The sequence below is a fragment of the Sturnira hondurensis genome, unplaced genomic scaffold (genome assembly GCF_014824575.4).
Source record: "Sturnira hondurensis isolate 20B ecotype Veracruz unplaced genomic scaffold, ASM1482457v3 Scaffold0002840, whole genome shotgun sequence".
In the NCBI taxonomy this organism is placed as follows: Eukaryota; Metazoa; Chordata; class Mammalia; order Chiroptera; family Phyllostomidae; genus Sturnira; species Sturnira hondurensis.
The window spans coordinates 13,703,821-13,728,061 of NW_028075471.1; positions in this window are offsets into that span (position 1 = coordinate 13,703,821).

The following is a 24,241-nucleotide window of genomic DNA, read 5'->3' on the forward strand; positions in this document are numbered from 1 at the left end:
CCTTATTATATAAAATGTTAAAGGGACTTATATAAGAAATAGAAGATAAAAAAGATGAACAGTGAAAGGACAGCAAACTCACAGTTATTAACAACCACACCTAAACAAAAGCAAACTAACAGGACAGATCAGGAGTGGAACCATAGAAATGGAGATCACATGGAGGGTTAGCAACAGGGGAGTGGGAAGAGGAAAAGGGGGGAGAAGGTACAGAGAATAAGTAGCATAGATGGTAGGTAGAAAAAAGACAGTGGGGAGGGAAAGAATAGTATGGGAAATATAGAATCTAAAGAACTTGTGACACATGGACATAAACTAAAGGCGGGGAATGGTAGAAGGGGAGGTATACAGGGTGGAGGGGAATGAAGGGGGGAGTGGGACAACTGTAATGGCATAATCAATAAAATATATTAAAAACATTCAATTTAGTGAGGTACAACCAAAATTAAAAAAATAAGACACAGTAGAAGAGGAAATATCAAAATATATCAAACATAGTAAGCATGATTATTATTTTGTGAAATTTTGGCTTAATTACATATGGTTTAATATCCATATACACACATGTGGACTGTATGGTATTATTTTTCACAACTTTCTCTTCTCCCCCATGCCTACATATCTCCTTGATGAAGGATTTTTCTTCCTTCCCCATAACTAGTAGACCTGCAGGGCCCAGGAGAGGGGACTCATTCATTGTTGGGAAGGGTCAAGGGATTTACCAGTCAAAGGAGTATAAGCACGTGGGGCATGCCACGCATGTGCAGTAGCTTTCAGAGCAGTTATTCAGTTTGGCTAAGGGTTTGATTTCTTACATGTTCAGAGAGCATATCTCAGGACCTGGCTACTCCTTTAGCAGTGTCCTAGAATGGCAATCTATTGGAACAGACTTGCAGAGTCACAGGCTCCTAGAAGCCTGGAAGCGCACTGTAGTACAAATCAGGACCATTGCAGACACACAGCCTGCAAATCATTGTTTTTTACCATAGCAAAATCTGGCCAAAGATGGTTAAAAAAAGATGCATATGTGTATTAGGTTGATACGATAAAATGTATTTCTCACTGAGAGCTGGGGTAAAAAGATTTAAATCATGTCATAGAATAATCATTTGGGAACTTGATTCTTTAAAATATTAGTTTAGGAGTTCCTGCCAAGATGGAGGTGCAGGTAGAAACACTTCACTTCCTTGAACAACAAAAATAAGTATAATGACCAATTTAAAAACAAACAACGAGAACTGCCAGAAAATCAAATTGCATGAAACTCCAACAACCAAAGAGTTAAAGAAACATTCATCTAGAGCAGTAGTAGGGGCAGAAATGGGTGGCTGGGCATGAAGGAGGTGAGGGGTGCAGGGTGGGGCTGGCTGACTGGGAAACTAAAGATTCAAAAACTCCAGCTGTAAAATACTGTGGGGGTTGTGAAGGCAGGAGAAACTCCCAGTCTCACAGGAGATTTCATTGGGAAGTGGGGCTAAAAGGGAGCCAGCCAGACGTATTGTTTCCTCTCTGACCCCTCCCTCACAGTTAGAACAACAACATAGTGACCTGGGTTGCCTGGCCCTAGCTAATATTTAAGGCTCTTCCCCTTACAATAATAGTTATGCCAAGACAAAGATATATGGCCCAAATGAAAGAACAGATCAAAACTCCAGAAAAAGAGTGAAGTGAGGAGGAAATAGACAACTACAACTTATCTGATGCACAGTTCAAAATACTGGTGATCAGGATGCCCACAGAATGGACTGAAATTAGTCACAAAATGAAGAAAGAAATGAAGGCTATACAAAAAAAAAATTACAGAAAACCAACAGTGAAGGAAAGGAAACCAGAACTCAAAACAATGATTTGGAAGAAAAGTGAGAAATAAACACCCAACCAGAACAGAATGAAGAAACAAGAATTCATAAAAATGAGGAGAGGCTTTGGAACCTTTGGGACAACTTTAAACATTCCAACATCTTAATCATAGAGGTGCCAGAAAAAGAAGGGGACGAGCAAGAAATTGAAAACTTATTTGAACAAATAATGAAGGAAAACTTTTCCAATCTAAAAGAGGAAATAGACTTCCAGGAAGTTCAGGAAGCTCAGAGAGTCCCAAACAAGTTGGAGCTATAGAAGCACACACCAAAGCATATCACAATTAAATCACCCAAGATTAAAGATAAGGAGAGAATCTTAAAAGCAGCAACAGAAAAGGAGACAGTTACCTACAAAGGAGTTCCCATAAGACTATCAATTGATTTCTCAAAGGAAACTTTGCAGGCAAGAAGGGGTTGGAAAGAAGTATTTGAAGTCATGAAAGCAAGGACCTACATCCAAGATTACTCTATCCAGCAAAGCTTTCATTTAGAATGGAAGGGCAGATTATTTTATAAAATGTTAAAGAGACTCATCTAAGAACTACAAGATCAAAAGCTGTGATCAGTAACATGACAACAAACTTACAACTATCAACAACTGAACCTAAAAAACAAAAACAAGAAGTAAACAAACAACTAGAGCAGGAATAGAATCACAGAAATGGAATCTCATGGAGGTTTATCATTGGAGAGAAGGAGGGAGAGAATTGCTGGGGAAAGGTACAGGGAACAAGAAGCGTAATTGATAGGCATAAAATAGGAGGAGCTTAAGAATGGTGTAGAAAATAAAGAAGCCAAAGAACTTGTATATATAACCCATGGACATTAATTAAAGTGGGGGAGAATGCTAGAGGGTGGAGGGTTGCAGGGTGGAGAGGAGATAAAGGGGTGAAAAAATTGGGACAACTGTAATAGCATAATCAACAAAATATACATAAAAACAAAAAAATATTAATTTAGCCCACTTGACACATTAGGTATTTGATCTCTCATTTATTTATGATTCAATTTAATTTTTCTCCTTTTTAAAAATTAAACAGAGTCATTTCATCCCTTAAGACTTAGACCAGTGTTTCTCAAACTATGGCATTCATAGAATAATTAATGGATTTTTAGGCATGGAGAGCACCATATAAGTAAATTAAATATGTAATAATGCAGCTGCACTTACTATTTAGTGTTAACAAACTCAAACATCAATGAGAGAGATGGTGTTGCAATACACTAATATTATACACTAATATCATAGGCTAAGTAAAGTATAGATAGCCACTTGCATAAGAAGTAAAATTAGCTGTAGGACAGGTGCCTCACCCACTCAGTTTGTTTTATACTTTTTATTTTTATAAAACCATATTCCTGCAAAATATAGACCCAGGTTATGGGGAAATTTCTCATTGAAGATAGGTAGGTCAGCTCACATATGATAGTGAAGATAACAGCCATGTCACATATCACACTCAAATGCTGGAAGACTGAAGATTTCACTTGAAGGATCACAGCAAATGGAATCCTAATCCACTCCGGCTGTCTTCAGCTCTAGAAAATAGTTTTCTTTTCACTGTTGAAGCTTTTGGATGGGTTTTTAAGCACACCCAATATTATGTTAATGATTTCCTTCACAGATAAGTTAGAGGTGGTGGGGAAAAACACATCAAGCATTTGAAAAGAATTAAATTAGCAAAACCTGAGGTGTTTGCACAACAATTTGTTGTTTTTAAGAAATCCTAATGTCTTATCTTTAATAAGTAAAAATAACAACATTTCCTTGAGGTGATGGGTGTGTGTATTCAAGATTCTGAATAAGTCACTGAAATCCGCCACTAGGTAAACTGTCTGAAACCATAGAAATAGTCTTTACTGACATTTTCAGTGTCTTGAACAAATGTGTTAAATCTCATTTCTCATTTTAAAGTTCATCTAAGCAACATTTTTCTCAACAGCATTGTGGAAAAGTCACTTTGAAATTGCGCAGTGCTCTGTAGAGAGTTAAAACCAAATACCTTGATTAATAGTACTCATATACATGTTTCACTTTTTTCTCAATATTAAATTAAGACCTGGAGACACAGTATCCACTACCAGCTGTTATTGGTAAACAGGCAGTGTTGGATTGGTGATCAGGCACAACCCTGTAATTCAAGGTCCTTCCCTGATTCATGTGCAGTTGGTGCTCTTACTGTGTTGATTACAACATGCAGTTTCCATTCCACCCCCTAGCTTTCAAATGACCATCAACCAAACAAAAGATCTCTTCTGTGGTAGGAAGGCTCATTGGTAAAAAGAACAGAAAATCATTACGCACTTCTTTCTCTTAGGTGTACTATGCATACACTGAGAGACCTTAGTGTGTTATCCAATTGTAATGTAAGCACCTACCAAAGCACACAATAGTGCTTTATATTCCCAAGTATATTCCATTTGCATTAAATGATGGTCATCAGTTTCATTCCATAAAGAAATTGTGCTGGAAGTTCTCTGACCTCTCTCTGCAAGAGTGTGTCACTCACTCTGCTGCTGTTGGCCATAAAGATGCATCTCTGCATGATGTCTCTGTAGTGGTTGGTCTTCTCTTCTCTGTCCTTATCTACACAATGCATCAAATTCTGTACTTGACATTTTATTCTGCATTTCTTTTTCTGAGAAAACACAAATAGTGTACCAGCATGCTATTTGAAAACAATAAAAAGTATAAAATGTACTATGTCATCATTATTAAAAAATTGATAATTCAGTGAGCATTAGGCTATCTATTGATCCAATAAAACCCAGTTTGTAGATTTTCATCACTGTACTTCTTAGACATACCTTGTTGTTTTGGCTGCCTCAGTAACCTCCTCACACATACAGGTTTTCTTGCTCTAGCAAACACAGATTCAGAATCTGTATTCAGTCCTTAGGCTTACGACTTCATCTTAAGCTGCAGAAACTAATAAAGAGTAAATAATTTTTACTTTTATTATCACTACTTTTAAGCTGGAACTATTTGCAGCCATTTGCAGCCATTCCAACTATTGCAGTGAATTGATGGAATAATGCAACAAAATAACAGCAAAAATGCACACATAATAAATATAAACAATGGAATGAATGCCATACATTATTTCAGCTGACATAAAACAAAACTTACTTGGAAAAAGCATGAAAATGCTTTTATGAGGCTATTAAATGGAACTTTACCACTGGTTGATTCCTGAATATTGGGGCTGTGACTAGTATTCTGCATTTTCCTATTCAACCTCCTTTAGAAAGTCACCCAAGACATCTTCACACAATACTAATATTAATACCTCCATCATATCATTTTGTTTACTTGAAAAACTGATAAATATTAAGAGATCATTTTTCCTCTATCAAAAAGGTCAGCTTTTTCTTTTCTTGTTAATGGTTTATATATCTTAAACATTTTAATCAGTATTTTAAGCTATTGATGGATATTATGAATATTCTAATTTTTATTATCTTTAAGAGGTAATTTTTTTTAATGAAAGAAATTTAAAGTTCTACTTTTGCATGTTCCATGCCTTAGAAATTCAGGTATACTTCTTTTTAGAGGGAAAAAAAAGAAACAGGCAATGTTGACAATAATCTTCTACAAAGATAAAATGCCTGTGGCAAGTAGTCATCATACCAGCTACAATCTTTCTAATGTTGATCAATTGGTTTAATCTTTCTCAATGTTTAATAGAATGATGATTAGACCATATGGCAATGTATACTGAAATTAAAAATCTGCCATCAAATATTTTCAGCCTGAAATACTGTTGTGTGGGATATTTTAATCTGCCTCTGAAATTTGACACATTGGCGTTTTTGGTATTTATATAGTTACCTAACTCAGTCAATAATGTGTAACTTAAAATATTTATTATCATTAAAATCCCATAGGTAATAGTTAAAATATAAACTTTGATGGCAGATTGAATTGGGTTAGAATCCTGGGTTTTTACAAATGGTATAATCTTGATTGGGTAACTCAATTTCTCTAAGTCTCAATTCAGTTGTGTAGGTATAAGAACATGAACCAGTGAGCTGTCGTTTTACTTCCAACCTTTAATATATTGTCTAGAATACAGTAGGCATCTAATAAATACTCAAAAACTGAAATTACAAAATTTGTAATGAGGATAGTCAAGTACTTTAATATCATGGAGTAGATGCAAGAATGAAATATGATTAAGCATGTAAATGTTAAGCACAGATCTGGAAAGTAAACATTAATAATCAGTTATAATGAGGGTGACCATATTATTCATCATAAAGATCTGGATGCTTCTGAGAGTGATAAGGCTGCTATTAATACCTACACAGGACGAAAGGTATAATGTAGGACCATCTCAGTCAAACAGATACATAAAATCATTGAGCTCTTGCTCTTATTATCAGGCAATACAGGAAATTCCTTAATTATAGGTCTTTGAAAACACTTGTAATGGGTAAAAACAGAAGCATATAATGTCTAACCCAACAAATTACTCCTGTATACTTGCTAGAGACATTAGAGAGAAGAAACAATTGAAATATAACTTTTTCTGGATTCACATCTTCACATTTGTTTAAGGTTTTGTTAATTGACTATATATCTAATTAGATTAGACATAGACATCTTTATCACACACATCTCTCATGGTGATTATTTTATTCCTTCATCTTTCATATACAGATTTCTAGCCCTGTCTTCTCTAAGTAGAAAACCTCACTTTCTAATTTAATAACAACTTATCTGCCAACCTCGACATTTCAGCTAACATTTTATCTTCTTTGGGATCTCGCTGTAATATCTTGTCGCCAGTCTGCATGGGGTATCTTCTCATAGGCTCTCTAGGCTTCCTATGTGTTAACAGGGACCAAAAGAGATGTGCAACAGAGAGGCAGTATAAGTCGGATTCACTGCTAGATGTCAGGGATAGAGTAGCTGGGGAAAAAGTTGCATACCACTGTAGGGTGCTAAAGCTTTCAGTGTCTTTCAACAACCCAGCAAGAGCTACATAAATAAACATTGAACTAATATCCCTGACATCATACTAAACCAAGAGCCTCAAAGCATCATGATAAAAACTCCAAGTCCAGAACCTAAAGTCAGCAACTAAAAGGAGAAGGAGGTAGGGATGACAAAACAAGAAAACAAACACAAGAATTGAAATGCTAGGGTTTTTTGTTGTTGTTGGCAAAATTTACTCCTAAAAAATTTATTTTACAGAAGAATCTAATAACAACTTCAAAATATATGTTTAGTATTCCATTGTGTAAATGCACCATAGTTTTTTTTTATCCATTCATTTACTGATGGGCTCTTAGGTTGCTTCTATGAACATTAGGGTGCATAAGTTCTTTTGAATTAGTGTTTTAGGGTCCTTAGAGTATAATTCCAGCAGTGAAATTGCCACATCAAAAGGCAGTTCCATTTTTAGTTTTCTGAGGAAATTCCATACTGTTTTCCCCAGTGGTTGCACCAGTCTACATTCCTACCCACTGTGTACTAGGGTTCCCTTTTCTCCACATCTGTTCCAACACTTGTTTGTTGATTTGTACCATACTTGAAAAACAATAAAAATGTGGGAAAAAGAAAACAATATAATAATTAATAAATAATAATACAAGAATAAACTCTTTAGAAAACTCACACCTGTAAAAAATAAAAGAAAATATAAGTATAAAAAGGCAATTTGTATCAGAAGATGGAGGTGAGATCGGTGGGAGTGGAGTCCACTTCCCCATGCACATGGGTGAAACACTTAGCTGATCTGAGGAATAGAGTGAACAGCCAACAGTATCCCAGGATATATGAAGATTAGAGACCAAAAATTGCAGAGGACATTGAAAACTCAGACAGTAAGTCGAGTGCTTCATGACAATAAGGTCCCTGGGACCAGCACGGGGACCAGGGTGGCTGCAGAACCAGGCCTGGAATTGAGCCGGGTCTCCACAGAATTCTTGGGGGATAGCTGGGTCAATGGCTCTCTCCTCTGCCAAACAAGGTTTGAGCAGCACCAGGAGGGACCTGGAAGCTTGAAGTCACAGGAGGGCAATAAGGGCAAAGTGACAAACATACAGGGGCTGTGTGTACCCACTGAGACTATGGATGCCAGCTGGGCCGAAATGGACCCTGACCTGGATGGTCCTTGGTGTGATTGGGGAGCCGGGCTGTGTGAAAGGCCAGGTGCTTGCTTGCAGTGGCAGGCTTGAGCAGGAGGAATTTTTCAAAGAGTAAGAGAAAAAAGGCACTCAGCGGCTGTTTGGGGAATTCTCCTGTAGCAGCCATTCTGGCCTTCTGCACCCCTACCCTGCCCAGCCACACAGCGCTCCCAAGGTGGTGCAGAAGGCCTTGAGCTCACACCCAAAGCCCTGGAAAGGGTGCATACCCAAACCTGCAGGACTGATGGCTGCTTGTCCAACCAAACCTGCAGGCCTGGGATGGAGTGCACCTTACTCCACTGCCCAGAGGCACCTCACAGCCAACCCTTGCACCCCACTGTGCCTCAGGGGAAGCAGCATAGGGGGCATGTACCTGCATCCACAGTGGCAGCCACAGCAGCACCCCTGCCCTGCAGGGTCCACTGGCTCTCTAAGAAGAAGGAGGAGATGACCCCACAGAGGATAATTGAAGGGCTCAAGGAGTCAGCAATTCCCAGAAATACTTAACTCAGTGTGGGTACTGAACTATCCTGAAGGGACTCTGAGAATCCCTAGCATCTAGGACAGCAAAGAGCAAGAAGGTGATGTGTGAACTGCCTGTAATTGGTGCATCTCAAGTGCAATTGGTTGATTGAAGGCATAGGCTGGGGGCAGAAAGACACTGGGGGCCCAGCAGCGAACTGAGGAACTGGGCTAAAGGCTGGGCAACTTTGAAGAGCGAAGAGTGTGCTCAGAAAGGAAGAAAAGCAAAACCAATTCCCCCTCACCCTGCTGCAGCCAGGAAGACCAGCAGTACTGGCTGGGCTGGTTTGAAGCCAGCATTTTTTCTTTTAAGTAATTTTGTTTTCTTTTAATTCCTTCTTCCTTTCTCTTTTTATTCTTTCTTCCTTTATTCATTTATTTCCCTTTTTATTCCTTCTTATGTTCTTCTGTTTTTAATTCCCACAAGTGAGACAATAAAACCTGGAGCTGTGAAAAGACCAGAGTTGGACCCATAGAGGGGTCATCCCAACAGCTGAGACAGTGAGACATATTTCACTTTGCTACTCCAGAGAACTTTCAAGTTATTGTATATCTGTATCATTATTTTCATTTTCATTATTCTTACATCTTTTAGTTTATTAGCATTGTTGTATTTCTCTTCTTTCTGTTTAGTATTTTCAATTGGCTATTTAAATTGCATTGTTTGACTGGTTTCCCTTGTTCTGTATTTGATAGAGTATTTTTAATTTTCCATCTTTCCCTTCACTTGTGTTCCATTAGCAGACTACTCTAGGTCCTATACTTCCTTTTCTTGTTATCCAGATCACATAGATTCTGTCATATGAGTGTTGCTCCATTACTACTATAAATAATAGCTGTTCCATACAATTGTAAAGACTACACAACACCCCTCCTAGATCTGAGTCCACTTCGCAGTTTCCTGAACTTTATTACTTTTGTGGTTAACTCTATTCTCTCGCACACTACTCCTATTCTGTACCCTTTATTCTCATTTTACCTCAAACCTGAATTCCCACAAGCTCACTGCTTTCTAGATCCAACTCACAATCCTTCCCTCCCCAACAAGAGTCTGATCTTCTTTCCACCCTTTCTAAAAAGTGGCTAATTGGGTGAAATATCACAGTTAACACTATACATAGCCAAAGGATCTCCTATCTCTTCCCTATGGGTTGGTACTTTAAATACCATAGAATACACTCCTGCTGTCTTAAACCATTTTGCCTTCCCCTCCAACTGATCACAAAAAAGACTAGGTGGGAGCTGTGAACACCAGGATACCTGCTGGAAAAGGAAACCCACCAACAAAGGAACCACCAACAGATAACAACAGAAGAAGGTGAAGGAGGGAGTGGAAGACACACTAACTCAACTCAGGTCCATCTGGAAATACAACTGCGGTGGAGAAATTATAATAAACAACTGAAAAAAATGAGAGACAATTCTCAAAACCTTATACACAAGAAAGAACCAGCTCCAACACAACCTATTTTCACGAACACAACAAAATACAAGAGGTGGTGGCCCTCAGTTAACTAGCTGAGTAAAAAGGACCCACCAAAGACACACCCGACAACAATCAAAACCCAAAGACAAACACAGAGCCAACATAAATGACAGCCCAAGATCAGTGAGGTTGGAAGATCAAGGAGACTGCACCACTGAATGTCACAGATATTTTATCACAGAAGTTCACACCATAAACCCAGGGAGCCAGAACAGATTAATTTAAGAAGCTGAGGATAACAAGAAAAGTCTCACAAATAATGGGAAGATAAAGAAACAATCCCCAAATGAAAGGAAAGGAGGAAGCCTCAGAAAGAATGCTAAAGAAACCACAATTATCAGATATTGAGTTCAAAACAATTGTTATCAGGACGCTCAATGAGCCCACAATGAATTACCAGAAACTACAGGGATACTACAATGAACTCACTGCAAACTATATCAACATGAAAAAAGAAGTAGAAACTATCAACAAGGACCAGGAGGAAATAAAGAGTACAATTTCTGAACTGAAGAAAACAGTAGAAAGAATCAAAAGCAGGATCAATGAAGCAGAGTATAGGGTCAGCGAGCTGGATGACAAGGTTGAAAAAAACATCCAGAATGAGCAAGAAAAGAAAAAGAGGATCAGAAAGAATGAAGAGGGGTTAAAGGAAATTCAGGATAACATGAAACATAATAATATCTGTATAATAGGAATACAAGAATAAGAGCAAGGGATAGAAAACCTGTTTGAAAAAGTAACGGTGAAAAACTTTCCTAATTTGATGAGAGAGAAAAATCACACATATCCAGGAAACACAGAGAATCCAATCAAGAGCAACCCAAAGAGGCCCACTTCAAGACACATCATAATTAAAATGGCAAAATTCCAAGAAAAAGAGAGATTCTTAAAGGCAGCATGGGAGAAGCAGGAAGTAACATACAAGGGAGCCCCAGTAATGCTAGCAGTTGACTTCTCAACAGAAATATTATGAGCCAAAAAGGAATGGCAAGAAATATTCCAAGTATTGAAAAGCAAAGGCCTGCATTGGAGACTACTCTATCCAGCAAGGCTCTCAAGTAAACTTGAATGCCATGTAAGGAGATTCCCAGACAAAAGAAGCCTCAAAGAATAAATCTCCACCAGACCAGCACTGCAAGATATGCTAAATGAAGTGCTTTAAGAAGAGGAAGAAAAACAGACAGAGAAAGGGACAAAGGTACAAAGGGAATAAAATGGCAATGAATAAGTATCTATTAACAATAACCTTAAATGTTAATGGATGAAATGCTCCAATCAAAAGACACAGAGTAGCTGAATGGATAAGAAATCATGACCCACACATGCACTTCTCACAAGAGACCCACTTCAAGACAAAAGATCTACACAGACTGAAAGTGAAGGTCTGGAAACAAATATTTCATGCAAACAGACAAAAAAATGCCATGGTAGCAATACTTATATCTGAACAAAATAGACTTCAAAACAAAAGCCATAAAAAGAGATGCAGTAGGACACTTTGTAATACTCAAAGGAAGACTCCATCAAGAGGACAAAAACATTGTAAATAGATATGCACCCAACACAGAAGCACCCAAATACATAAAAAAAATAGAGGACTTCAAAAAGGATACAACACACTTCTACTAGACAGCAACACACTTCTACTAGAGGACTTTGACACCCCACTGTCTAAAATAAATAGATCTTCCAAAAAATGTGAACAAGGATATTATAGCATTGAACAATGCCTTAGATCAAATGGACTTAACTCATTATATATATGTAAACTTTCATCCCACAGAAGCAAAACACACAATCTTTTTAAGTGCACATGAAACATTTTCAAAGATAGACCACATGATAGAACACAAAACAAGCCTCAACAAAATCAACAAAATTGAAATCATATCAGAAATTTTCTCTGACCTCAAGAGATAGAAACTAGAAACCAACCTCAAGGAAAATTCAACAAACTCAAATTCATGGAGATTGAATAGCACACGGCTAAACAATGAATGGGTCAAGAGTGAAATTAGGAAATAAATCAAACGGCTTCTGGAAACAAATGAAAATGAACTCACAACAACCCAAACTTATGGGACACAGTGAAGGCAGTCCTGAAAGGGAAGCTTATAGCGATACAAGCCTACCTAAAAAAGACAGAAACATTTCAAACAAACAACCTAAACCTATGCCTACAAGAACTGGAGGAACGACAACGAAGACAGCCCAGAGCAAGTAGAAGGAAGGAAGTAATCAAGATCAGAGCATAATTAAATGACATGGAGATTAAAAGCACCATTCTAAGGATCAATAAATCCAGGATCTGGTTGTTTGAAAAAACTAAACAAAATCAACAAAGTCTTTAAGCAGACTCATCAAGAAAAAAGAGAGAGGGCCCAAATAAAACCAATCAGAAACAAAAAAGGAGAAATTACAATTGATACCACAGGAATACAAGGGATTGTAAGAAATTACTATGAAGAACTATATGCCAAGAAATTTGAAAACCTAGATGAAATGGACATGATTCTAGAAAAATATAAAGTTCTATAGCTGAATGAATGAAGAAGAAGAAGAAGAAAAAGAAGAAGAAGAAGAAGAAGAAGAAGAAGAAGAAGAAGAAAAAGAAGAAGAAAAAGAAGAAGAAGAAGAAGAAAGCCTGAACAGACTGTTAACAGCTGATGAAAGTGAAGCAGTAATAAAAAATCTTGCAACACGCAAGATTCCTGGACTGGGTAGTTTCACAGGAGAATTTTACAAAACATTTAAGGAAGAGCTAACCCCTATCTTTCACAGATTATTTCAAAAAAAAAAATCAAGAAGATGGAAGACTCCCAAACTCTTTTCATGAAGCCAGCATCATCCTAATCCCAAAACCAGATAAAGACACAACAAAGAAAGAAAATTACAGGCAAATATTGCTGATGAACATAGACACTAAAATCAGCAAAATATTGGGCAACCACATCTAGCAATATATTAAAAACATCATACAGTATGATCAAGTAGAATTCATCCCAGGGATGCAAGGATGGTACAATATTCACAAATCAATAAACATAATTCATCATATAAACAAAAGACAAAAATCACATGATTGTATTAATAGATACAGAAAAAGCATTTGATAAGGTATAGCACCCATTTTGATTAAAAAACAGACTCAGCAAAGTGGGAATAGAGGGAGCAATCCTCAACATAATAAAGGCCATATATGAGGGATGTACAGACAACATCATACTCAGTGGGCAAAAACTAAAATCTTTCCCACTTAGATCAAGAAAAACACAAGAATGTCCTCTTTCACCACTTCTATTCAATACAGTATTGGAAGTCCTAACCACAGCGATCAGAGAAGAAGAAATAAAAGGCATCTGAAGTGGAAAGGAGGAAGTAAATCAGTTATTGTTTGCAGATGACATGATCGTGTAAACAGAAAACCCTATAGACTCTACCCCCCCAAAAAAAAACACTTGATCTAATAAGTGAATTTGGCAAAACAGCAGGATACAAAGTCAGTATTCAGAAGTTATTTTTGTACACCAACAATGAAATATCAGAAACAGTAATTAGGAAAAAATCCCATTTGCTATAACAACAAGAAAAATCAAATACCTCAGAATAAATCCAACTAAGAAGGTCAAACACCTATACTCAGAAAAGTACAGCACTGCAGAAGGAAATTAAGGAAGACACAAATAATGGAAGCATATACCATGTTCATGGATTGGAAGAATTATCATCAAAATGTCTATATTACCCAAAGCAATTTATAGATTCAATACAATGCCTATTAAAATGTCAATGATATACTCCACATATATAGAACAAACACTTCAAAAATGTACATGGAACCACAAATGACCCTGGACAGCCATGGCAATTTTGAGAAAAAAGAACAAAGTAGGTGGGATCACTGTACCTGACATCAAACTATATTACAGGGTCACAGTAATCCAAGTGGTTGGTACTGGCATAAGAACAGATGCATAGATAAATGGAACAGAATAGAGAGCCCAGAAATAAACCCAAGTTTCTATGGTCAATTAATATTCAACAAATGAGGCAGAAGCATAAAATGGAGTAAAAATAGCCTCTTCAAAAAATAGTGTTGGGGAATCTGCACTGATACATGCAAAAAACTAAAACTCGACCACCAATTTACACCACACACAAAAATAATCTTAAGATGTATAAAAGGCTTAAATATAAGTTTAAGCCTTTTATAAGAAAGTACTAGAGAAGAAGACAGGAAAATCTCAGATATTCCATGCAGAAATATTTCCATTGATATGTCCCCTAAAACAAGGGTCATAAAAGAAAGCATAAACAAATGGGACTTCATCAAAACAAAAAGACTGCATATGGCTAAATAAAACATTAGCAAAATTTAAAAGGAACTGACGGTACTGAAAAACATATTTGCTGGTGATACCTCAGACAAAAGTTTGATCTCCCAAATATGTAAAGAACTCACATGACTCTGCACCAGGAAGACAAACAATCCAATTAAAAATGGGCAAAGGACCTGAACAGACACTTCTCCAAGGAGGACATACGGAGGGCCTAGAGACATATGAAAAGATGCTCAGCATCACTAGCCATCAGGCAGATGCAAATTAAAACCACAATGAGATACCACTTCACACTGTTCAGAATGGCCATCATGTACAAATCAACAAACAATTAAGTGCTGGCGGGGTTGTGGAGAGAAGGGAACCCTAGTGCACTGTTCGTGGGAATGCAGACTGATGTAGCCACTATCGAAAACAGTATGAAATTTCCTCAAGAAACTAAAAATGGAATTGCCTTTGGACCCAGAATCTCTACTGCTGGGATTATACCTTAAGAATCCTGAAACAGTAATTCAGAAGAATCCATACACCCTAACGTTCATAGCAGCAAAATTTACAATAGCCAAGTGATGAAAGCAACCTAGGTGCCCATTGGTAAATGTGTGGATCAATAAAGTATAGTATATTTACACAATGAAATACTACACAGTAGAAGAAAGGAGGTCCTACACTTTGTGACAACATGGATGGAATTGGAAAGTATTGTGAAAGTACTTAGTACTAAGTACTTAGTACTTTAAGCCAAATGGTGAAGGACAAATACCATATAATCTTACTTATTAATGGAACCTAATTAACAAAACAATCTGGCAAGCAAAATATAGCCAGAGACCTTGAAATGAACAACAAACTGATAGTAACCAGAGGGGAGGGGAGAGAAAAATAATGTGGAAAAGAAGGGAAAGAGACAGAAATGAACATGAATGAGGGGCTCATGGATGGAGCCAAGGGGGGTGGGATTGAGGGTGGGAGGTGGAGGGGGGTACAATGAGGGGCGGTGGTGATGGGAAAATGGAGACAAATGTATTTGAACATCATTTTAAAAAGGAGGGGAAAGGCAAGGTATTTATTAGAAAAATTTCAGCAAAATGCTTTGGATAATTGTTAGATGAGATGAAAAATTTTGTATCATATTTAGTATAATAGCTACATTTTGAAAAAATGCATGTAATTTTATTTTGAAAAAATATATATGTTTAGAATAGTTAAAGAGAAAAATAAAGGAATAAAGAACTATTAAAATAATAGATTATATTACACGGACTAGGAGAAAAAAGAAATGATGATAACTAAAGAAACTGATGAAATATATCAGTAAACTTAAGAGGGCAGTTTGGTTAAATAAATTGTGATAAAGTGGAGGATAGAAGTAATAAAAACTTTGTATTTGTTTAAAATATTTATACTTTAATAAGTATGTAGATAAAAAGGTTGCTAGTAAAACTAAAGAATACACTTCTGTATGTGTTTTCTAAGACTGTATAACAAATTATCACAAAGTTAGCTGCTTAAAATAAATACATTCAGTATTTCAGAGTTTTTGTGGGTCAGCATTCTGGGCACTGGTTAGGTGGGTCTTCTCTGCTCAGTGTCACAGGTCTGCAGTCAAAGTGTTTGTTAAGCTGTATCCTCACCTGGAGCTTGAGAGGGAAAGACGTAGTTTCCAAGCTCCCTCAGGTTGCTGACAGAATTCATGTTCTGGAAGCTGAAAGACTGATATCTTGGTGGTCTTAAAATCTACTGGCTCAGGACTTGTCTTGGCTACTGAGGGCATTCTCTGGTCTTTGCATGAGGCCCCCTTCATGGTCAGTTTACACAGAGACTATGCGGCTTTGCAAGGCCAGTAGAAGAATCTCTGTGACTGGTTTTGACATCTAGACACAAATTTAAAGTCTTCATGTGATTAGATAAGGCCCAACCAAGATAACTTCCCTCTTGATTAGCTTAAGGTCATTAGATTAGACACCTTAATTAAGCCTGAAGCTTCACCTTTGCCATCTGTGTAACTTAATCCCTGGCATGCTGTTCCATCATGTTCCCCAGTCCTTCCCATACTCCAGCAGAGAAGATTACAAGGTGGATAGCCTAGAAGATGGGCATCTTAACCTAGATTTTGAAAAATGCTTGGCAAGTTAATAGAGGTCTCAAAAATATACTCAAGAAAAATGTATGGGTGACTCATACCTTGTTATGGTAACCCTGGCAAGCTAATAGAGGTCTCAAAAATATACTCAAGAAAAATGTAGGGGTGTTAACCTAGAAATAAAAGGCCAAAGTGAAAGGCTACAAACATTTATTTGAGATAAAAAAAAAATGCTATTCTAGAAACACTGATTCAGGCCAAAACCCAAATAGTGCTCCAATTAGGAGGCCAAGGGAAGGGGTATTTATGAAAAAGGGAAGGGGAACATTTACATGAATAGAAGAATGGAATTTCTCTAGGTACAGAGAACCTAACATGGTCACACTATTTCTGAAATATGATTTTCATTTTTAGTCCAGTACTCATTATATCAAGTTTTCTTGTTATCTTTGCAATTAGTTGTTTCAGATACAAGACTGCTTTAGGCCCAATCCAAAGGTTATTTTGCCCAGTTTTAACAAACCCTGGGTTTGAGAAATAAGACCTGCAAGCAGTTCCTTTGGGATGGCAGCTCTGTCCCCACTTTAAAGTGGCTCTGTTTATATTATTTTTATTGGGGCATCTTAGAATTCTGCTTACCATGTTATGCTTTCTGACCCTGAACAACTCACACTGTTCCCAAATACAACATTTATTCACCCACCCATGGTTCCTCCACTTCTCACTCTATCACAGCATCAGCTCACAGTCCACAAATAGAAAAAAAAATAAAAAGAAATACAGTAAATTTTATCAACTGAGGGAGAAATTTAAAATAAAAATGTAAGTGATAAATGAAAGAAACAAATAGAATTGTAGAAAGAAATAAACCAATTACCACAACAAATATAAATAAGTAAAATTCATTTAAAATATTTAAAATTTCCAAATATGTAAAAAATACAAAATCTAACTGCATGTTTCTTATAATAAACAAACTAAAAAAGAAGAAGAAGAAGAAGAAGAAGATTGCTGCGGAGTAGCTGGAAGCTCTGTCAGCTCGCTCCCAGCTCCAGGCAGGTGTTACAGTTAGACCACGGAGCAATCAACTCAAAAATCCAGCTGAGTGTGAGTGAGAGCATGTATGAGTGAGCGTGTACATGGGCAAGTGTGCAGGTGTGTGTGAGAATGTGGCTCGGGCTCTCCTGGTGGAGCAGTTGCCACTCCCACCACTGCCCAGCCTGGGCACTTCTGGCTATGCAGATTTGAAGTGGGACCATTTTGAGGAATTTAAAATATCATCCTCTGGCAAAAGCCTCCAGAGTGCCCACACGTGACACCCAGACTTGTCTCTGTGACCTCTATCTCAGGCAAGGCTGCACACCCCTCTGCTGCCAGGACCCAGGGTCCAGAGACTCTGGTACTTAACTGCAGATGGAACTGTTGCCTCCCCAACCCAGGGCACCATAGGAACTGAAAACATGAAAAAGTCTGATGACTGAGGAGGCTGCAGATTGGCCCACAAGCAGAAAGTGATAAGGCAGAGAGAGGCAGCAGGGGCAGGGGTAGATGCAGAGGCTTCTGGGAGCACAGCTGTGGAAATCTGAGGCAGAAACTTAATGGAGGGAGCAGTATGAGCATCCTGACACCATCCTGTGTTCTATTATTGCTGCTGGACTCTTACCTTCCTTCCTCTACTCCATCAGGGCAATACAAGAGTTGAAAGAAGACAGTGCACACAGGATATAATTTACTGATTTTGGACAGAGTGGAAGAGGTGTTGGTATAGAGAGAAGCATGGGTAGGATAGGTGGCCTCCTGTACCTGCCCTGACTGGAGATTCAACCCACACCTAGAAGCCCTCTCAGGACAGAGGAGGTCATGGAAGGGGCTGAGCCCCTCAGTCAGTCAGACCCAGGAAAATTTCTCACCAATAAGTGGGCTTTCTGCATTTGGGGAAGACAAAATTGTTGGGGGCAAACCCACCATCTTTGTTTTTTTTTCTCTGTCCCTTAAGGGAGCAAAGTACAAGTTTGGTGTTTGTGGCCCCAGTGAAGGGAGAGTGTGGCAGCCCAGCCTGGAGTCATGTGAGAAGAGTCTGGACTAGGAGGAACTGGGGAGACACTTGGGGGAGTGGCTGTGAGAATATTGGGACCCAGATACACCAGAGCTCCACAGCAGCCATCTTTCTTGAGAAGAGCTATCTCCTCCCAGGGGAAAATCAATGATCTTACCCTGTGGAATATCACTCCATCCACCTTCTGAAAAATCCCCCCACCACAACCTCTGAAAACGTGTTTGCTCCTCTCAGCGTATTTTATTTTGGTCTTGTTTCAGTTTTGCTATGTCTTGGTTTTGTGTTTTATTTGTTTATTTTTTCCTGGCTTCTCTCTCATCTTGCATCTTATCCCTTGCTGAGGAGACAACAACATAAACATACTTAGGGGTTATCAGCGTCTGGTTGTAGGTTGCAGCCAACCCATACACTATCCAGGAAAACAGACTGGTGCTCCCCCTCATGGGAGAGACACAGACACACCTTTGGGGCATCTGGCAGACTCAAAATCTGGGATCAAGAACCCTAATACTTGACTAGCCTGCCAACTATTAGGAGATAATCCTGTACAGATTGACTGGCTTGTAGGAGAGGGAAAGAACCCACCACCTTCCTTGAAGTCTGAAAGGTACTTGCCATGGGAGATCCAGGACTCACAGCCCCTTGTTTCTGCCAGAAACCATCTCAGAAATAATCTGGTCTCCAATTAGTCTAAGGTTGACTGCAGGCCAGCAGGCAAAGACTGGCAGAGGTGGATCCTGTGGAAATTTGGAACAAATACTGACACACCCCTGGACCCAGTGCTAATAAAAGTCAGCTTTGCAGAGCAGCTTAGCCCAACTTGGGAGCAGCCAAGCCTGGAGGAATCTACCACAAACTGCAAATCACCTGGACCTTCAAAAAGGCAGCTGAGGGCCAGACATGGACAGTACCTGACATTGGCTTACACCAGACTCAGACGTCAAAGTGGAATCTAAAGGGTGAAACCAGAAGGCAAGATCTAAACTGTGTTAAAACAAATCCACTTGGTTCTTTTTTTCAATATCTTAGCTATTTTTTCTTTTCATAGCTTTTAAAATTATTTTTATCTATTTCTTTTTTTTTATTTTTGGTGCTGTAATTTTTCTTTCATATCTCTTATTCTATTCTTATTTTTGAGTCCTCCACTGTTCCCTTCTTCTCTCCATTTATTATGTTTTTTACCTTTACTGATTCTTTCCCCCAGTTTTTCTCTTTCAATTCATTACAAGTAGTAGTTCTCCTACCCTGTGTCCTCTCACAATCACTTTTCTTTCCTTTGGTCTTCCCATATTCTCTTCCCCTTTCCCCTTTCTTGACTATTCCATTTCTCACTTAACTTCTATTATTCTTTGCTCCATAGTTGATGATATTACTGTGGTGGGCAGGAGTTTTGCTTATTTTGGTGTTGTTTTGTGTTGTTTGGTTTGCTAATACAACACCTATACAACATCATAAAATGCACAGTGGGGATTGAAGTTCTTAGCCAGCCAGAGGGAGGGGAGTTCCAACCAATGACTGAGCCAGTAATAACCAAGGCTCAAAAGAAGAAGAGAGGCTATATAACCCAAATAGAGCTCATTCTTAGAGCATCTGGATCAGGAGATAAAGGAGTCTGTACTGCTGGGTCCCACAAGACTCCTAACACACAAGTCCACTCCACAAAAAGAGAGACAAAGTAAATCAATCTAATACATAGAAACACAAAGAGACAACTAAAATGGGGAGACAAAGAAGCAATCCTTAAACAAAAGAGAAGGAGGAATATCCAGAAAAAAGCATGAAGCAAAACTGAAGCAAGTGACATTACACAGAGTTCAAGACAATGGTTATAAGAATATTTAAGCAAAGAAACTTAGCAAGAACTACAAAGAAATTAGTGGGATCTACCTCAGCATAAAAAAGGATATAGAAAACTTGAACAAGAGCCAGTTGGAAAAGAATGCAATAGCTGAAATGAAGAACACACTAAAAGGAATTAAGAGCATGCTACACAAAGCAGAGGATCAACCAGTGACTTGGAAAACAAGGTAAAAAAAACACACAGTCATCTTCCAGCAAAGATGGTGGTGTATGTAGGTACACCCTGCCTCTATGCACAACTGAAAGAAGGACAACACCAAATTTAAAAATAAAATATAACCAGAACTGCCAGGAAATCAAACTGTAGGGAAGTCTGATAACCAAGGAGTTAAAGAAGAAGCATTCATCAGACTAGTAGGAAGGTCAGAGACAAGCAGCTTGGGTGGGAGGACACATGGCACGGCAATAGCTGGAGGACCAGGTGGGCAAGATGATGACTGGTGGATCAGGGCAGTACAGACAGCATCTGGTGGTCTGGGTGGTCCCATCTTGTGGGTGGATAAACTGGGAGGAACAACTATGAAGCAAGATAGACCACGCAAACCCGGGTCCCAGCATAGGAAAAGAAAGCCTAAAAACCTATGGCTGTAAACACTTGTGGGGGTTGTGGCAGTGGAATAAACTCCCAGCCTCACAAGAGAGTTTGTTGGGAAGACCCACAGGTTTCTAGAACATACACAAACCCATTCACCTGGGAGTCAGCTCCAGAAGAGCCCAATATGCTTGAGGGTAGTGAGAGAAGTGACTGACCCAGACAAGAGCTGAGCAAGTAGCATTGTACCCTCTCTGACCCATCCCCCACATAAGCACCATAATGCAGAGAAGTGGGTGACCAATCCTGGCAAATACCTAGAGCTCCACACATGACCACATAACAGGTATGCTGTGACAAAATAATATGTCCCATAATAAAGAAGAGATCAAAACTCCAAATAGAACTAAGCAATGAAGAGATAGCCAACAAATCAGATGCAGAGTTCAAAACACTGGTCATTAGAATGCCTACAGATATGGCTGATTATGGCCACAAAATAGAGGAAAAAGTGAATGCTGTGTAAAGTAAAATAAAGGAAAATATACAGGGAATCAACACTGAAGGAAAGGAAACTGGGACTCAAATCAACAATTTGGAGCAGAAGGAAGAAATAAACATTCAACCAGAACAGAATGAAGAAACAAGAATTCAAGAAAAAAAATGAGGAGAGGCTTAGGAACCTCCAGGACAACTTTAAACAATCCACCATCTGAATCATAGGGGTGCCAGAAGGAGAAGAGGTACAGCAAGAAATTGAAACGTATTTGAACAAATAATGAAGAACTTCCCCAATCAGGTGAAGAAAATTGACTTCCAGGAAGTTCAGAGAGATCCGAACAAATTTGTACTGATGAAGCACACACCAAGGCACAACATAATTATATTACCCAAGATTAAAGATAAGAAGAGAATCTTAAAAGCAGCATAAGAAAGGAGACAGTTATCTACAAAGGAATTCTCATAAAATATCAGTTGATTTCTCAAAAAAAAAAAAACCTTGCAGGCAAGAAAGGGCTGGAAAGATATATTTGAAGTCATGAAAGGCAAGGGCCTACATCCAAGATTACTCTATCTAGCAAAGCTATCATTTAGAATGGAAGGCCAGATAAAATGCTTCCCAGAGAAAGTCAAGTTAAAGGAGTTCATAATCACCAAGCCCTTATTATATGAAATGTTACAGGGACTTATGTAAGAAAATGAAGATCAAATATATGAAGGATAAAATGACAACAAACTCACAGCTATCAAAAACTGAACCTAAATCCAAAACCAAAAACAAACTAAGCAAACAAATAGAACAGAGAAAGAATCGCAGAAATTGAGATCACATGGGAAATTATCAGCTGGGAAGAAGAGGAGAGAGAATGGGGGAAAAGTTACAAGGAATAAGAAGCATAAATGGTAGGTACAAAATAGACAGGGGGGTGTTAAGAACAGTATATAAAATGGAGAAGCCAAAGAACTTATAGGTGTGACCCATGGACTCGAGCTAAGGAGGGGAATGCTGGTGGGAGGGGGCATGGAGGGTTGAGGGGAATAAAGGGTAGAAAAAATGGGACAACTGTAATAGCATAATCAATAAAATATACTTAAAACACATATTTAGAACAAAATGAAAAAAAGAAAAAAATGAAGATAGTCTAAGGGAGCTTTGGGAAAAAATGAAACATAATAATATTTACATCATAGGGATACCAGAAAGAGAAGAAAAGTAGCAAGTGATAGAAAACCTACTTTAAAAATAATGATGGAAAACTTCCCTAACTTGGTTATCAAAAAAAAATCATACAAGTCCAAGAAGCACAAAGGGTTCTAATCAAGATGAACCCCAAAAGATTCACTTACAGACACTTACAATCAAATGGCAACATTTAAAGACAAAGAGAGAATTATAAAGATGGCAAGGGAGAAACTGCTAGAAATATACAACAGTTCTCTGACAAGGTTTTCAGGTTATTTCTCAATAGAAACACTACAAGGAGAAGGGATTGGCACAAACATTCTAAGTGATGTAAAATAAGGATCTGCAACCAAGACTACTCTACCCAGCAAGGCTTTCATTTAAAATGGAAGGCAAAATAAAGAGCTTCCCAGAGAAAAGAAGGCTAAAAGTTTTCATCTCCACCAAGCCAATACTGCTAGAAATGCTAAAGAAACTGCTTGAAGAAGAAGAAAAAATAGAGAGGAACACAGGCCAAAAAGGAAATATGGCAATGAACAATTACCTATCAATAATAACATTAAATGCAAGTGGAATAAATGCTCAATTGAAAGGCATAGGATGGCTGAGTGGATAAGAAAACAGGATCCGCATATATGCTGTCTACAAGAAACCCATCTCAGAACAAAAGATCTACAAATACTGAAAGTGAAGAAATAAAAAATATATTCCATATAAATGGACATCAGGAAAAAAAGCTGTGCTGGCAATATTTATCTCAGACAAAAATAGACTTCAGAACAAAGTCCATAAAAAGAGACAAAGAAGGTTATTTCATAAGACTTAAGGGAACAGTCCAGCAAAAGGATAGAACTCTTACAAACATATACACACCCAATATAGGTACATTTAAATATATAAAGAAAATATTAGAACACTTTAAGAAAGAGATAGACAGCAATACAGTCATTGTAAGGGATTTTAACACCCCACTGTTGACAATGGATACACGTTCCAAACAAAAATATCAACAAAAATATTGCAGAATTGAATGACACTCTAGATTAAATGGACTCAATTGATATTTATTGAACATTTCACACCAAAGAAGCAAAATACACATTCTTCTAAAATGCACATAGATCATTCCAAAGATAGACCATATGGTAGGACACCAAACAAGCCTTAACAAATTCAAGAAAACTGAAATCACATCAAGCACCTTCTTGGATCATAACAGTTTGAAACTAGAAACCAATCTCAAGATAAAAACTCAAAAACATTCAAATAGATGGAGTTTGAATAACAGGTTATTAAATAATAAATGTTTTAACAATGAGATCAAAGAAGAAATAAAAAAGTATCTGGAAACAAATGAAAATGAACACACACACCTCAAAACTGATAGGGCACAACAAAGACAGACCCGAGGGGGGAAGTTCATAGCAATACAGGCCTACCTAAAAATATGTATAGAAAAATCTCAAATAAACAACCTAACCCTGCATTGAAAAGGACTAAAAGGACATCAACAAACAAAGCTCAAAGCAAGCAGAGGAAGGAAATAATCAAGATCAGAGCAGAATTAAATGACATAGGGACAAAAATATTTCAAAAGATTAATGAATCCAGGAGCTGGTTTTTTAAAGATAAACAAAATTGACAAACCATTAACCAGACCCATCAAGAAAAAGAAAGA